The sequence below is a fragment of the Heterodontus francisci genome, chromosome 24 (genome assembly GCF_036365525.1).
Source record: "Heterodontus francisci isolate sHetFra1 chromosome 24, sHetFra1.hap1, whole genome shotgun sequence".
Lineage (NCBI taxonomy): Eukaryota > Metazoa > Chordata > Chondrichthyes > Heterodontiformes > Heterodontidae > Heterodontus > Heterodontus francisci.
The window spans coordinates 27919114-27936105 of NC_090394.1; the positions used below are offsets into that span (position 1 = coordinate 27919114).

General features: G+C 46.2%; 1 pseudogene; it reads left to right on the forward strand.

Annotated features, from left to right (window-relative positions):
* Positions 1-15353: 15353 nt before the first annotated feature.
* Positions 15354-16992, forward strand: part of LOC137383267 (cytochrome P450 3A30-like) — a 64865-nt pseudogene continuing 63226 nt past the window's right edge.

Consider the following 16992-nt stretch of genomic DNA (forward strand, 5'->3'; position numbering starts at 1 on the left):
CACCACTGTTCACTTAAAAGTGCCTAATTAGCAAATAATGTGGCAGGCCTTCCCCAGAGGAAGCAACACGGGGCTCTCATCAGTCCAACAGCCAGTGGCGGAGATCCCTGGTACCCACATAAAATCCCCCCCACTAAGTTTGACACCAAGCCATTTAAGGAGCTGTCACAGCAGGTGAGCAAAGGTTTGGTCGAAGTGATATGTTTTAATGAGCTTTTTAAAGGAAGAGAAAGAGACAGAGAGGCAAAGAGTTTTAGGGTTGGATTTCCAGAGCTCAGGATCCAGACAGCTGAAGACACTCTCATTTTCAGGAGCTTTGTCAACAAAGACAAATAAACAGTTGGATTTTCCTCCCTTGGTTGCTCATTGTTGGACATATTCCAGGCACACAATGGAGGAAAATGTCCCAGAAACATCCTGACAAATTTTCGTTAGACGCCACTGAGGGTGAGGGGAGGGGGAGTCAGAGATCTTCAGCTGCTGCATCCTCACCTCACCATATGCCAGTTGCATTGGGTGGTCTCCAAGACATGTCTCCAAGACATGTTGGGATCTACTTGTGGACGTCCTGAGGAACTCAAACCCACAGGCCACTGGAATCCAGTAAATATGTTTTTCTAGTGGTCTACATTTTTAATTATTTTAAGTACCTGAATTTTTTTTTAAATTACTAAAGCTTCTTTAAATTTTTGAACAATATAAAGTAGATTTAAGAGTTTTGAAATTATTTGACAGTATTGTTAAAGGCTTTTTGTTTATATTTTTTGAAGATTTAAGGTTTTAGACAGGATCTTCAGGAATCAAGGGGTTTTCTGTTTGCACCACCACTCCCCTCACCCTCTACACCCGTTCCTCAGTTACCACTGACTCTCTGTTCCTCAGTTAGCCTCAGTTCCTCTGTCAGCACCAACCCCGTTCTTCTGCTTTGAGGAGAAAAATCAGAAGAACCACCACAGAGATACCAGGGTGCAGAGACACCATAGTCAACCTCTAGTCCCTGTCTGCTGCTACCCAGGCCATGCCATCTGCAGATCGAGGTGAGATGGTTCGCCCCAGCACCGTGGTGTCACTTGCGAAGATTGTGCAGCCTCCGGCAACTATTCACTGATGAGGTAAATCCAGCCCTCTGTTTCTGTCAGAAACAGCTGAGGCACTTTTACATTCAAGGAGTGCAGCCAACAGGAAATGTCTCATTCCTCCTTTGTTCCGACTCCACTAAGGAACCTGATCTGTAAGGAACGATGCCACACATCGAATGTTGGATTAATACCTCCTGTTGAGGCAATTTAAACAAGGAAACTGCTCTGGCACATTTGCACTGTGTAGGGTAGATCTTGACTTTTTGCGATAGTATAAAACAAGCAGTTCACACATCTCCTGATTTCCTCTGGAAACAAGAATCGGGATAAAGAAAGATTTGACAAACTTACATTTATATAGCGCCTTTCAACATCTCAGGATGTCCCTAAAGCACTTTATTGCCAGTGAAATACTTTTGGAGTTTAGTTCCTGTTGTAATGTAGGAAATGCAGCAGGCAATTTGTGCACGGCAAGCTCCCACAAACAACAGTGTGAAACTGACCAGGTGATCTGTTTTTTAGTGATGTTGATTGAGGGATAAATATTGGCCAAAACACTGGGGAGAACTCCCCTGCTCTTCTTCAAAACAGTGCCATGAGATATTTTACATTCATCTGAGAGGGCAGACAGAGCCTTGGTTTAATGTCTCATCCGAAAAAACAGGAGCCGACGGCCAATCCAAGATCACACATTCTACACGATCAATCACCAAGAGTTAAAATTACCCTGCCATTGTGGAACTGTCTAGGTGAGCAAGAGGCCCCACCTTTTGTAAAAAGAATGGTGGAAAGTTAAGAAAAAAGGAGAGGAAAAGTTTCAAATACAGCTCTGGAATTTAAGTTAAAGCGCTGGAAAATGGAGAATATAGCCAAGGTTTTAAGTTACCAAAGGGCAGCAGAGTGCCCAGGAGATCCTGCTCCTGACACCTACACTGAGCTTGATCAGAACAATGTGTAAAGTCAAAGGTGGAGAGATCAGAGCAGGACTGGGAGGACCAGTTAAGCTGGTGCACCACAGGGAGCAGATTGTCACACTTGCAAATTCCTAATTTATGTTCAGTCTCCCACTGTAGAGGAGGCCACAATGTGAACAGTGAATACAGTACAATGGACCAGAGGAAGTAAACATAATTTGCCGTCTCACATGGAAGGAGGGTTTGTGGCCTTGGACAATGGTGCAGAAGGAGGTGAAAGAGCAGGTGTGGGGAGAGTGGAACGAGGCCCAGTTTCTTCATCAACACAAACACAAGAAATGCTGGAATCACTCAGCAGGTCTGGCAGCATCTGTGGAAAGAGAAGCAGGGGTAACGTTTCGGGTCAGTGACCCTTCTTCGGAACTGACAAATATTAGAAAAGTCACAGATTATAAGCAAGTGAGGTGGGGGTGGGGCAAGAGATAACAAAGGAGAAGGTGCAGATTGGACCAGGCCACATAGCTGACCAAAAGGTCACGGAGCAAAGGCAAACGATATGTTAATGGTGTGTTGAAAGACAAAGCATTAGTACAGATTAGGTGTGAATACACTGAATATTGAACAGCAGCAAGTGCAAACCTGTAAAAAAAACTTTAAAAAACAGTGGGTAAGCAAACTGAACAAACTAAGATGAAATGAAATAAATGCAAAAAAAGGATTGTAAAAAATGTAAAAAAGAATGTAAAAAAAAGGAAGAAAAAATAACTAAAAATGAAAGTAAAATGGGGGGCTGTCATGCTCTGAAATTATTGAACTCAATGTTCAGTCCGGCAGGCTGTAGTGTGCCTAATCGGTAGATGAGATGCTGTTCCTCGAGCTTGCGTTGATGTTCACTGGAACACTGCAGCAATCCCAGGACAGAGATGTGAGCATGAGAGCAGGGGGGAGTGTTGAAATGGCAAGCAAGCGGAAGCTCAGGGTCCTGCTTGCGGACTGAGCGGAGATGTTCCGCAAAGCGGTCACCCAGTCTGCGCTTGGTCTCCCCAGTGTAGAGGAGACCACACTGTGAGCAGCGAATACAGTATACTACATTGAAAGAAGTACAAGTAAATCGCTGCTTCACCTGAAAGGAGTGTTTGCGGCTTGGAATAGTGAGGAGAGAGGAGGTAAATGGGCAGGTATTACACCTCCTGCGATTGCTGGGGAAGGTGCCCTGGGACGGGGACGAGGTGGTGGGGGTAATGGAGGAGTGGACCAGGGTGTCGCAGAGGGAACGATCCCTTCGGAATGCTGACAGGGGAAGGGAGGGGAAGATGCGACTGGTAGTGGCATCACGCTGGAGGTGGCGAAAATGGCGGAGGATGATCCTTTGGATATGGAGGCTGGTGGGATGAAAAGTGAGGACAAGGGGAACCCTGTCACGGTTCTGGGAGGGAGGGGAAGGGGTGAGGGTAGAGGTGCGGGGAATGGGTCGGACACGGTTGAGGGCCCTGTCAACCACAGTGGGGGGAAATCCTCGGTTGAGGAAAAAGGAGGTCATATCAGAAGCACCGTCATGGAAGGTAGCATCATCAGAGCAGATGCGTCGGAGACGGAGAAACTGGGAGAATGGAATGGAGTCCTTACAGGAGGTAGGGTGTGAAGAAGTGTAGTCGAGGTAGCTGTGGGAGTCGGTGGGCTTATAATGGATATTGGTAGACAACCTATCCCCAGAGATGGAGACAGAGAAGTCGAGGAAGGGAAGGGAAGTGTCAGAGATGGACCATGTAAAGGTGAGAGAAGGGTGGAAATTGGAAGCAAAGTTGATAAAGTTTTTTAGTTCAGGGCGGGAGCAGGAAACGGCACCGATACAGTCATCAATGTACCGGAAAAAGAGTTGAGGGAGGGGGCCTGAGTAGGACTGGAACAAAGAATGCTCGACATATCCCACAAAAAGACAGGCATAACTAGGACCCATGCGGGTACCCAGAGCGACACCTTTTACTTGAAGGAAGTGCGTGGAGTTGAAGGAGAAGTTGTTCAATGTGAGAACAAGTTCAGCCAGGCGGAGGAGGGTGGTGGTGGATGGGGACTGGTTGGGTCTCTGTTCCAGGAAGGAGCGGAGAGCCCTCAAACCATCCTGGTGGGGGATGGAGGTGTAGAGCGATTGGACGTCCATAGTGAAGAGGAGGCGGTTGGGACCAGGAAACTGGAAATTGTCAAAATGACGTAGGGCGTCAGAAGAGTCACAGATGTAGGTGGGAAGAGACTGGACCAGCGGAGAAAAGATAGAGTCCAGATAGAAAGAAATAAGTTCAGTGGGGCAGGAGCAGGCTGACACAATGGGTCTGCCGGGACAGTCCCGTTTGTGGATTTTGGGAAGGAGGTAGAAGCGGGCTGTCCGGTGTTGCGGGACTATGAGGGTGGAAGCTGTAGAGGGAAGATCTCCAGAGGAGATGAGGTCAGTGACAGTCCTTTGGACGGTGGCTTGATGTTCGGTGGTGGGGTCATGGTCCAGAGGGAGGTAGGAAGAGGTGTCTGTGAGTTGGCGTTGAGCTTCTGCAAGGTAGAGGTCGGTACGCCATACAACAACAGCACCACCCTTGTCTGCAGGTTTGACGACCATGTCGGGGTTAGACCTGAGAGAAGGGTCACTGACCCGAAACATTAACTCTGCTTCTCTTTCCACAGATGCTGCCAGACCTGCTGAGTGATTCCAGCATTTCTTGTTTTTGTTTCAGATTTCCAGCATCCGCAGTATTTTGCTTTTATTTTAGTGTTTAATTCACTGCCACTTCTCTTCCAGGAATGCCTACCTTGAAGAAGTTCTGCTCTTCTCTCCGACGGGATTTTCGTTTGTCTCTTTTACCTTGTTCACCTTCATTGCTTTCTATTTCCCTCCTGGTGTTTGATAAGGTATCCACCAAAACTCGTTTTCACAGCCACATCTCCTTCCTCAGTGACTGTCTCCGGCTCCAACTTATCCCATGTGGATTCCAACTGCAGTTTCACCCATCATGCTTTGACACCACCCAGGATCACAGGTATCTCCGAGAAATACAACGTTCCTCGGACTGCTACTCTCGCCGCATCCTGAGATCCACACTCAGTGCTATGCGCCGCCACATGCACACACTGGACCTCTCTCTCCAGCAGCACCGCCTCACCTTATCTCAAAGCTGTTCTACTCCGCAGTTTCATCTCATCTTACGTCTCATCCGACGCATTAACAAGAAACTTTTTTTCTTCCTTTCAGGTGTTAAGGAACGCAAGCTCCAGCAGCTGATGGGGACTAATGCCCCTCCAGATCCTCCTTCCGCTTCACTTCCCTCTGACCCCACCCCTTCTGATCTGACCCCTTGCCGTGTATTCACTATACCCTCTGACCTCCCCCTCTCTGATGCTGAGCGTTCTGTACTCAGCAAAGGTCTCAGTTTTATCCCCTTACGCCCCCACCTCAATGAATTTCGCGCTCGGCATGACGTTGAGCTCTTCTTCCGTCGCCTCCGCCTCCGAGCTCACTTCTTCGACCAGGAGTCCTCCCCCCGACCAGCAGACCCATTCACCCGCCTCCAGCATTCTCCCTCTACCTGGACCCCTCCCCTTGGCCTCTTACCCGCTCTTGATCTCTTCATTGAAAACTGTCGGCGAGACATTGGTCGTCTCGATTTCTCTGCCCCCCTCACTCACTCTAACCTGTCCCCCTCTGAACATGAGGCACTCCGTTCTCTCAGGTCTAACCCCGACATGGTCATCAAACCTGCAGACAAGGGTGGTGCTGTTGTTGTATGGCGTACCGACCTCTACCTTGCAGAAGCTCAACGCCAACTCACGGACACCTCTTCCTACCTCCCTCTGGACCATGACCCCACCACCGAACATCAAGCCACTGCATCATACTGCAGAACAGATTGAAATGCATCAATGAGAGACAAGCATGCAAAGTTTAAAAAAATCATCTTTTAGGTTTTTTTAAGCAAGATGTAAATTTAACTCCAAAAAGCTGAGATTCTTTAATTCCTCAGTTTCATTCTGGAAAGTTATATAGCACAGCTCCTAGAAATGGGTTTTCAGCACAGTCCATCTTGTTACGATCAGGTGAGTAGGGGTCGAAGGGCTCCCCTCTTGTCTTTCTCCTTGTTTGGTCACAATAGGTTTATTTCTTTTTGAAGTAGATATGCTTGCTACGATCATAAAAAGAACCAATCAGACAGGTTTTCTTGAATTTAACAAAGAAGTTAGTTTTATTCTGCTTCAACCGATCTAAGGGAAATATTAAAACTATACTCCAACTTTCGCACACACACACACACACACACACACAAATAGGTTACAAAGGGGGAGGATAGAATCATAGCAATCATAAAAAGTTTAAGGCACAGAAAGAGGCCACTTGGCCCATTGTGTCTGTGCCGGATAGATTGGTCAAATTAGAGTCCGGAGCAATAAATATGGTATGCAGTCTGTGGAGGTTGGTGACTCAGCTGGCTTTTGGCTGAATTTGGTGGTCCTGAGGCTTCCGGTTTGCGATGTGGACAGCTGGATTCAGTGGTTCCCCTTGAAACAGTGATGCAGATAATTACCTTCACGGGGTCTCTGTCGACAGCAATGATAGGCCTAGGTGGTTACAGCCAGCCAGCAGGGTTCAAAACTTGCAAGGTGGACTGGAGAGAGAGAGAAAGAGTGAGAGGACCCCACTTGAGTCAGTGTCTAGTTGCTTGTCCCGTCTTCAGACAGAAAAAACAGCTTAAACACACAGATGGTGGGCATGTCACATGACCGTCAGCCAGTGATTCAACAAGACATTGACCAGTGTGTATTCTCTCTTGCAACTTATTCAGCTCCTGGCTAGGAATTTTTTTCTCTCAACCAGGGTCCCATTGTTCAAGTGATTAGGTTTGAGTGGTTCATCTCCACCAGTTTAGTGTCCCAAGTGATTGCCTTAATGTCCGGTTAATAGGAGCAGGACAGGTAGTTCATTCAAAATTCCCAGGTCATTGTTTTTGCTGGGGACTGAGCAGACAACACGTCTCCACCTGGATGCATTGGAATGTAAGGTATAGTGATGCCAATTGTGGTAGCCATCATAGCTGCTAGCAGTCTCCTTTTATCTGTTCCTTTTTTCCTTTTTAAAAATTTAATTCAGGTTTCCAACCTTTGGATTAAAACATCACCATTCGGTGTAGCACGCTTTTGTGATACCTCCACACCAGGAAGAATGAAATGTGACGACAGGAGCATTTCATTATAACGTTGTAAATAATAAAAGAAACATTCATCCTCAAACACTCAGTTTTTAATCTCACCCTGCCATAGCTATGCTGTGGTTTAGTTTACATCTGGGATGACTCAGTGTTGAGTTAAACTCTGGATAAAGCATCTGTTATCACATGGTTCTTTCCTGCAATGTGGATAATGTTTAGGTGATAAGGTTTCAAAAGCGGGCTCCATCGAAAAAGGCTTGCATTCTGCGTTTTGAATTTTTCCACAAATGTCAAAGGATTGTGGTCGGTATAGACTATGGTCTCTCTATATCCATTTTGGACAAATATCTCAAAGTGCTTGAGAGCCAGCAACAGTCCCAGAGATCACTTTTCCACAGTAGAGAATCTCTTTTGATGTCTGTTTAATTTTTTGGAAAAGTACCAAACTGGTCTGTCAATGCCTGACTCATCATCTTGGAGCAGGACAGCATCTACCCCTAGGTCATGAGCATCAACTGCCACTCTCAATGGTTTATTAATGTTTGGAGCTGCTCGCACAGGTTCATTGGTTAAGATGGTTTTCAGCCTCTTGAAAGCTGTTTGACACTTCCCTGACCACACTACATTTGCTCTTTTCAGTATTAAGTCTGTCAGTGGGGTGGGTATGGTGCTGAAGTTTGGGACAAACTTGCGTTAAAAATGGCATTATTTCCCATTTGGTCATGGGGATGGGGAAATCCATCAGCGCCTGTATCTTTGCTGCTCTGGGCAGCACTCACGCTTGACCCACAACATGCTCTCGATAGGTTACCTGAGCTTTAGTGAACTCACTCTTTGCAAGATTTACCACTTGATCAGCTGACTGTAACCTTTTGGAAGAGGGCTTCTAACTGGTCTAGGTGGTCCCCCCAAGTATCACTGTAAAATAACAGATCATCCAGATACACCGCACAGTTGGGCAGGCCAGCCTCTACCTGGTTCACCAGACTTTGGAAGGTGACTGGGGCATTTTTTAATCCAAAGAGCATCACCCGGCACTGGAATAGGCATCTGGGGTGACGAAAGCCAAGATCTCTTTCGCTCGGATGGTTAAGGGAACCTGCCAGTACCCTTTTAATACATCTATCTTGGTTATGTTTGCTGGCGTTTCCTAGTCTATCTGTACAGTCTTACAGGTGGGGAATTGGGTAGGGTCAGCTCTGGTCACTGCATTAACGTTCCTGTAATCAATGCAGAGCCATGTTGAGCCATCAGGCTTGGGCATAGGCACAACTGGGGAACTCCAGCTGCTCTGACTGGGCTCAATCAGCTTGTGCTCCAGCATATATTGAAATTTCTCCCGAACCTGGGTCAGTTTCCCATGGCCTCAGCGATAGGGGTTTTGTTTTATGGGAGCAGTCTCTCCTATATCCGCATTGTGTAGGGTTATGGTTGTGCACCCTGCTTTGTCCTTGCAGATCTCTTTAAATGCTGTGAGCAGCCTTGTTAGATCTCCTCTTTGTTCTACGTTTAAATAGGGCAATACGGTGTCTAATTTCTCTAATACTTTGGTGTTAGCTAACCAGACACTAGGGGGTTCGAATTGGGAATCCTTCAGGCTGCCCTCCAACTCATCCTCACTGTCCCTTTTGCCCTCCCCTTTCCTGATTGGCTGACAGACCTGTGCTTTTTTGTCCCCTTCTCGACTGTGATACTGCTTTAACGTATTGATGTGGCACAGCCTTTGCTTTTTCCTGCGGTCTGGTGTGTCAATTAAATACTGCTCTTTATTACTCTGTATGGGCCACTGAACCGGGATTTCAGGTGTTCACCCTGTATTGATACTTGTACTAACATATGGTCTCCAGGCTGAAATGCTCTGGCCTTGGCATGTTTATCTGCCTGTCTTTTCATGGCTGTCTGGGAGGTCTTTAGATGTTCCTGAGCCACCACACAGGCTCTTGTGAGCCGTTCCCAGACATGGAGATGTAGTCTAACATGGAAGGGTCAATCCTGTGTCCCAAAAACCTCCCTTTGATTAGTTTAAGAGGACCTTTCACCTCACGTCCATGAACTAATTCAAAGAGACTAAAGCCAGTGGACTCATTGGGCTGAATGTTACGGCACCCACCTGGCCCCCCCACTCCCCGACGTCGGGGGTTGTGGCTGGCAGGCCCGGAAAATGCCTCCAGGAGAGGCCCGCCATGGGCCTTGAAACCGGGAAGGCCTGGCCCCATATTGCCGGCGGTGGCGAGGCTTCGTGTCAGCCCCCAGCCGCTCGGCGGCAGCATTAAAATTTAAATATGTAAATGTATTTAAAGTAATTAATTGAATACTTACCCGCTCCCGCTGTCGGTCCCCATGCCACATTGCTGGCGGCGGCCGTCACTCCCACGCATTCCGATTTCCGTTGGGACATACGTGGAGGAACACAGGTGGGGAGGGAGGAACAGGTAAGTTTTCAGGGTTGGGGGGGAGCAGGGTCAAACGTTCTTGCTTGGTCTCGGGGTGGTGGGAAGGGGTAAAGTTCATAGTTTATGAAATTTGCAGGGGGAGGGTCAGGAGCACAAGGTGGGATTTTTGGGGGTAGTGGGCAAGTAATAAATGTGATGATTATGGGGGGCAGTGGGAGAGGGGCGGGTTAACTGTATTGAGTTATTTACACTCATGTTTCTTTAAAAATTTTAATTAAATTGAAGGGCAGGAAGCCCTTTAAAAATGGCATTGGCGCCGGTGCAGTGATTGGCGCCGGTGCAGTGACGCCTGGCGCCATTACTGGGGACGGAACGCCCACCCCCCTCCACGTCATCGGGGGTTGGTGGGGTGGTCCGCCCAGACATTGAAATGATCTGCCACACTGAACATCGTGGCGGCTCCATGACGTCTGGTCCACTTGGGCAGACTGCCATCTTTGGATCTTGCCGCTGATCTTGGTGGCGAGCTTGTAAAATGCAGCCCATTGGGTGAGTCCCTGGTAGCAAACAGAAGAAATTCCAGCCATTTGTCCCAGTCATGGAGGTACTCATAGCAGTATACCCTGATCATTGTCTTTAGGGTCTGGTATTACTGCTCCAAAGCCCCCTGTGAATGTGGATGGTAGGCTAAGGATTTTAGCTGGCTTATGCCCATATTACCTTTTTGAAAAATGTTGGACATGAAATTCGTGCCCTGCTCCAACTGGAAGGTTATCAGGGGTAGGTGGGAATGTGGAGTAATCAGTTCAACCATGAACTTATTGAATGGTGGAGCAGGCTCGAGGGGTCCAGTGGCCTACTCCTGCTCCTAATTCCTATGCTCATATGGATCTCAGCAGGCTGCCCGATCTGGTATAGAATTGGGTTAGCCCCTCCACCACTACATTGACAGACATAGCTCTTGGGAGAATGGCCTCTGGAAATCCATAATGGTGACAGTCTTAACATCTCATTCGAAAGACAACACCTCCAACAGTGTAGCACTCCCTCAGCACTACACTGAAGAGTCAGCTGAGATTTTTCTGTTCAAGTCTCTGGAGTGGGAGCTGAATGCACATTCATTTGACTCAGAGGCAGGATTGCTACCAACTGAACCATGGCTGACACTGGACTTTTACAAATTGTTCCACCAGATGCTGCAGCCTGAATTCATTTCCCCTTTAAGAGGGGCAGACTGCCTTTAAGAAATACGGGCTAGCTGTAACTCGTGTGCTAGTCACACGCACACACCTGAGAACCCGCTGACCATGCAGCCAGTCAGCAGCGGGTTTAGTGCTGAGTTGCACGCTGCAATCATGAACAGGAAAAACAAAGTCTGCATTCTGCCTGCATCATATCAACTGGGTATTTGCACATCACAAACTCTGTGCATGCTAATGAGTTTAAGCACGGTCTGTTATGTGCTGCTAATTAGAACTGCCAGTATAAATAAACATGTTGGGATAGACATGGTTGGAGATCAATATGACTGCACTGATTCTGTGGTAATGATCTGTGCATAAACAAAAGACCTTTGAGATCATCCTTGAAAGGTCCTCTCTCCAACATGCAGATTAGATGCAGAATTTGTTCTGAGGATTAAATGAAGAGGGTATCTATCAACTTCTGAAATGCCTGGGTTATAAAGTGGTGAATTTTCACCATTCTACCCGGGTTTATTCTGCACTGCCTCCATGTAATGGATACAAGAAAGGTGACGGACTTGAATTTCGTTGACAAGGTCTGTGCAGGTTTCTGTGGAGCAGAGTACATTACTGCAGTGGTTCTCAGACTGGGATTTGTAGAGACTTTCCAGGGGGTCTGTGAAATAATGTAAATGGGATCCGTTGCTGTGATGGTGTGGGTTGGGTGTGCATTGTTGGCCATTATTTTGATTTCCTTCATCCACTCGAGCAGTATTGCTGAGAGATCATGCACCGGGGAGTTTGATGTCAGGCCTGGGCCTGGTGCACTCGCACAGATACAGCGATCACGGGGCTGGCACTGGGGCTGAGGTAGCTCTGGAAATGGACATGTAACAAGAAGCAGGTGTTCACCTGTGGGCTAATCTGTGAAGCCAACGCTGACTTCAGTCCATGGTCCTGGAGGTAGATCAGACATTGTGAGAGGATAATGAAGATTTGACATTGTAATTGCTTGACTTGGCAACATTGATTGATTTTGTGCTCTACCGTGCAGTCAATTACTGGGAACCATACCTTTTCTGATGCGGTTGTAAAGGTGAGTTCATTTTGTTTCCAGATGCTTTCTCAATCACGTTTTCCAGTTTTCTGGTTCCACAGCCTTCGTACATAATGGCAAAGCTTCATCTTGTTTTGTTTCTGCTTTGATATCAGCTAGTTTCAGCAACTTTGGCACTGCATTTATTCCTATGTAGTTGAGAAGTTGTTGAGCAATCTTTTCCTCACAACTAGTCGAACCAACTGTTGGCAACAGATGTCACAAAGGATAGTCTGCTGGATTGAGCTTGCCTGGCTGGTACTCTACATGGAGCTCGTACTCTTGTAGTTTGAGTATTCAGAGTTCTATTCGAGTGGGTGATTTTCTCTGTGGATTGTCGAACAAGTTCACTGGTGGTCTATGATTGGTTATTACTTTAAAATGCCTGCCCAGGCCCCTGAGCTTGTCCTGAGTTCGGGAGCCACTGTTCCTGCTCCGGGCACCTGTCAGCTGTGAAGCTGAAACTGACGGCTGTGAATTTAAAAAAAAAAAACTGACCAATCACAAAGCAGCTTCACTGTCAAAATCCTGGAACTCTCTTCCTAACAACACTGTGAGTATACCTACCCCAAATGGACTGCAGCGGTTCAAGAGGGCAGCTCACCACCACCTTCTCAAGGGCAATTAGGGAAGGGCAATAAATGCTTGCCTGGCCAACATTGTCCACATCCCATGAATGAATAAAAAAAAAAGAATTTTCAGCAGTTTGTCACAGTTGTAAGGAAATTTTTTTGTATTCCCTGGTTTGCAGAGAATGGGGAAATCCTGAAGTTTGTTGAACATTTTGTGTCTCACGACATCGACAGATGCTATGTCTATGAGAGCATCTACGTCTGAGCAGCCAATGGTCACTGTCACACGTGGCTCTTTGCTGTGCCTGAGACAGAACTCAGAAGTATGTTTAGGTGCATCTGCCTCTACGTTAGCTACATTCTTTCGCTTTTTTGCTGTGTTACGCATATGTGGTGCCCTTCTCTTGGTATTGGTCTTAGTAGTTGATTTTACTGATGACTGACAAACATGAGCAAGTGGTTGGGTTTTCCACAGGCTTACACTGTTTACCAGTAGCAGAACACTCTGTCGAGTATGGTAAGCATCGCCACAGTGGAAACATTCTTTGGATAAGTTGCAACTCTGTTTATGAGCTGGCTGTTGTTGCTTTGTAGGTGGTTTCCTGGCACATGAGCAATGAACAGTGTCCACAGGAGTTGAACATGTAGTGTGGCAGTTACTGTTAGCAGACTCAACTTCAGTAGCTCTGGACTTTGAGAGTGATGGTGATCTTGCTAACTCCAGCAGCTCGGACAGCTTTCTATCTTTCTCGAGAGCTTTTTTGTGTAGTTGACTGAAGAGACAGCCATTGAATATTTGTGTTTTGATTTTCTGTTTGACATGTTCAACATCACTGAAGTCACATCTGACTGCTAGTTGCCTCAATCACATGCAATAGTGGTCAATTGTCTCATTTGCTTCTTGCTTACTATGTCGGAAGACAATAGTTCGATATATTGGTATATAGTTGGTAATTATATAGCTTGGAGTGGCGCAGTGGTTAGCACCACAGCCTCACAGCTCCAGCGACCCAGGTTCAGTTCTGGGTACTGCCTGTGCGGAGTTTGCAAGTTCTCTCTGTGACCGTGTGGGTTTCTGCCAGGTGCTCTGGTTTCCTCCCACAGCCAAAGACTTGCAGGATGATAGGTAGATTGGCCATTGTAAATTGCCCCTAGTGCAGGTAGGTGGTAGGAGAATGGTGGGGATGTGGTAGGGAATATGGGGTTAATGTAGGATTACTATAAATGGGTGGTTGTTGGTTGGCACAGATTCGGTGGGCCGAAGGGCCTGTTTCAGTGCTGTATTTCTAAATAAATAAAATATTCTATTTTTAGTCATTTGGTAGTGCAGAACTTGAGTATTGCTGAAAAGGGAGACATGTTTTCAAAGCTTTTCATCTTGTACTCATCAGGACAATCCGCAAGAATACCAATATAAGGGAAAACAACAACTTTATACTGTATGAGAAGAGAGTGCTGATTGGCTGGGAAGTGAACTCTGATTGGTAGAGGTGTTGCCCTGAGAATGCACCAGTTTACGGTGACTGACAGTTAACTGCCAAGCTTTGTTTGAAATTTAAACCAGGCAGCTTGACTCTGGTCAAGGTGTTACCCTGAGGAATGAACCAGCGAATGGCTGTCACTTATTTTGTTTAGCTGAAACAGGCGCAATGTTTGAACATATTCTTTCTGTTTGCAAAGAACAGGGCCCTGTGTATTAATAGTTGTAGCTTTCAGTACGCGCAAATATGCCACACTGTGAGCCCTACTGACAATCTTAAATTGGTCGTCAGTGTAATTCTTAGCACACTGAGGATTATTTAGAAAATGTTGTCCAATTGCGGAATCGCATCTAATGTTGTCACTGTGTTTTGAGTTTTGCAAGCACGGGTTGGTTATTGTATTTTTCTTTGATGTATCGCAGGTTGTCAACGTATGTTTTGCTGAGTCAGTCATTTTGCTCAGGTGTCAGAGTCTCAATGATCTGAGATTATAATTGCTTTGATTGGATGGTTATTTTGGAGAGATCAGTTTGTGTGTATATACTGTACATGCTCCCTGTGTGTCACTTCAACACAGTCTCCGGCTTAAAATGCTGTCTGTAAAAGTGGACATGGCCAATGGGGAACTCTGTCCGCCTGCCTCTCTTCTGTAGTGTTGTCCGGGCCCAGGTAACCCTGGAGAAGGAACAAGCAGTGTCCACTAGTACGTTTGAGGCCTTCTGTGGTAAAATGTATAAAAAGTGAGATTATACAAGCATGTGACAAAGACCCAGTGGTTTTAATGAGTGATTTTAAATTGAATATAGATTAGGATAAGCAGACTAGCTCATGTCAGAAAGTTAGTGATTTTTAAAAATGTAATCAGGATAGTTTTTTTTCTGGCACATATGTCATAAAACCAACAAGGGGGCAGGCCATATTAAAGTTACTAGTGAGAAATGAACCAGGTTTAGTTAACAACCTAATGGTGCAAAAGCATCTATCTCATAGTGAACATAATGTGATTGAGTTCAATGTTGTGTTTGGAGGGGAGAAACAAAAATCACTAAGATTCTAGATTTAGGTAAGGCTGACTGCAATTAAATTGAGACAGAGACTATCCACAGTAAACTGGACAAATCTGCTTGTGGATGAAACAAAAGAAAATCCGTGGGAGGTGTTCAAAAAAGAATTTAATATGATCCAGAAGTACTGGACAGTGCAGTCAACACTGGGAATAATATTATTTACATTTTTTATGTTTCCTTTTATATAATTTCGGTTTAATTAGTTGTGCATTTCTTGAAAGGGAAAACTTTTTTTAATTTGATAAAAGTGGGGCACAGACGAGTAAATTAAAAAGACCTTGTTCACACACAATGTTTCAATATCTCATTACAAAACGCAGATACCAGGGTTTTATGTAAGAAGTGAACATCCCGCTCTCTCTCTCCCTGCTTTGTGACTGACACTCCCTTTAAATACACCAAAGGCCCAGGTTAGGCTCCCAGTCGCTCTCTGACTTCTCTCAGGATGACTGTCCTTTTCCCAGAGAGTCTGGGGCTGATCCGGGGCGCTCTGTCCGACCAGACCTGGATCCTTCTCCTCACTTTCCTGCTCCTGCTGGCTTGGTAAGTGTCTGATTGATTTCTTTAATCACTGTCCTGTTTCCAACCATGTGAGAAATAGTCACAAAGTTTAACTGCATTCACTGTTTGAATGAGGAAGGTTGACAGCATTTGTCACTAGTTTCTGTTTGTTTCTAAGTGTGTGTGTGTGGGGTGGAGGCTCCTCAGTCTCCCCCCTCCCCCAATGCCCACAGAGTGGGTGTGGGCTGAGCCGCGGACGGTGCTGGAGAATCGGTGCTGATTCCGGGGCATTTCCCCCTCCTCCTGCTCATTGCCCGCGGCTCACAGCACATCAGCCTTTTGGGGCTGGACCTCCGAGTTAATGCAAGTGATGCCAGGGTGGAGGTGGCATGGAAGCTGATCCCAGTGGGATTTTATGGGGGCGGGGGTGGGGTGGGGGGGGGGAGAGGCTGATTTTAATAGGATTTTGCGGGACAGACAGTGTTTGGGGTGGGCGGGGTCTTCAATGATATCAGTGAGTGTCTGTCCCGGAAATCCATGGAAATCTGCAGCGCCGGGAGAAGCAATTTCACCCCCTTTATTATTTTTATTGGATGGAAGCTGATCCTGGTGGGATTTTATTTTGGGGGAGGAGGATATCGATTTACATGGGATTTAAATGTAGGTGGGAATTGGTCGCATTTTACTTGTTTTTCCAGTTTCCACTTCAGGACAAAATGAACCTCAGGACTGGTGAGATTGAAATCCTGCTGCTTTATTGCTATTTACACCAAGCTGGGAAATCTTGTAATCTCAAGTCTGCTCTGTATAAAAGGGATATATTTCACTTCTGTACAAACAGGGACAATCATAATAAGAAACACTTCTACTCTGCAGGGATTTATAATACAAGACACTGTGTAAAGTGTGTCAGGACTGTTCTCTTACCTGGGTTCAAAATTACATAATACACGAGCAGGAGGTAGGTTGAATGTGACAGAGACTGATTGAGGTGAAGCTGTTTTTTTTAAAATGAAACCATTGTGCAGTACATGGTGAGAATACATAGAGGAAGTGTTAGCTGTTATGAAATGTTATCATTTGGCCTTTCGCAGTGGGTTAGATCATAGTCACAGAATTGCTACAGCACAGAATGAGGCCATTCGGCCCATTGTGTCTGTGCTGGCTCTACAAAAGAGCAGTGCATTTACCTAGTGCCACTCCCTGCCTTCTCCCTGTAGACCTGCACATTCTTCCTGTCATGCAAGGCCCCCACCTGCCAAGAATGAGGCACATCAATTTTGTCACAGACATTGATTTTTAACTGTTGCTGGAGCGAGGAAATGAGTTGCTAAACAGATCAGCCGTGGCTGGGGAAAAAAAATTACGTACTAACAGACATTAAAGGTGAGGAAATGCCTGCTCAGGAGGATACAATCCATGACGGCAAGGACTGGTTAGACCAGCTGGTCACATGACTGACTGGCTGTTTCTCTTTTGAACTGGCCACAGTGCGTTTGAAGGCAGAGTGTCTGTTTGCTCC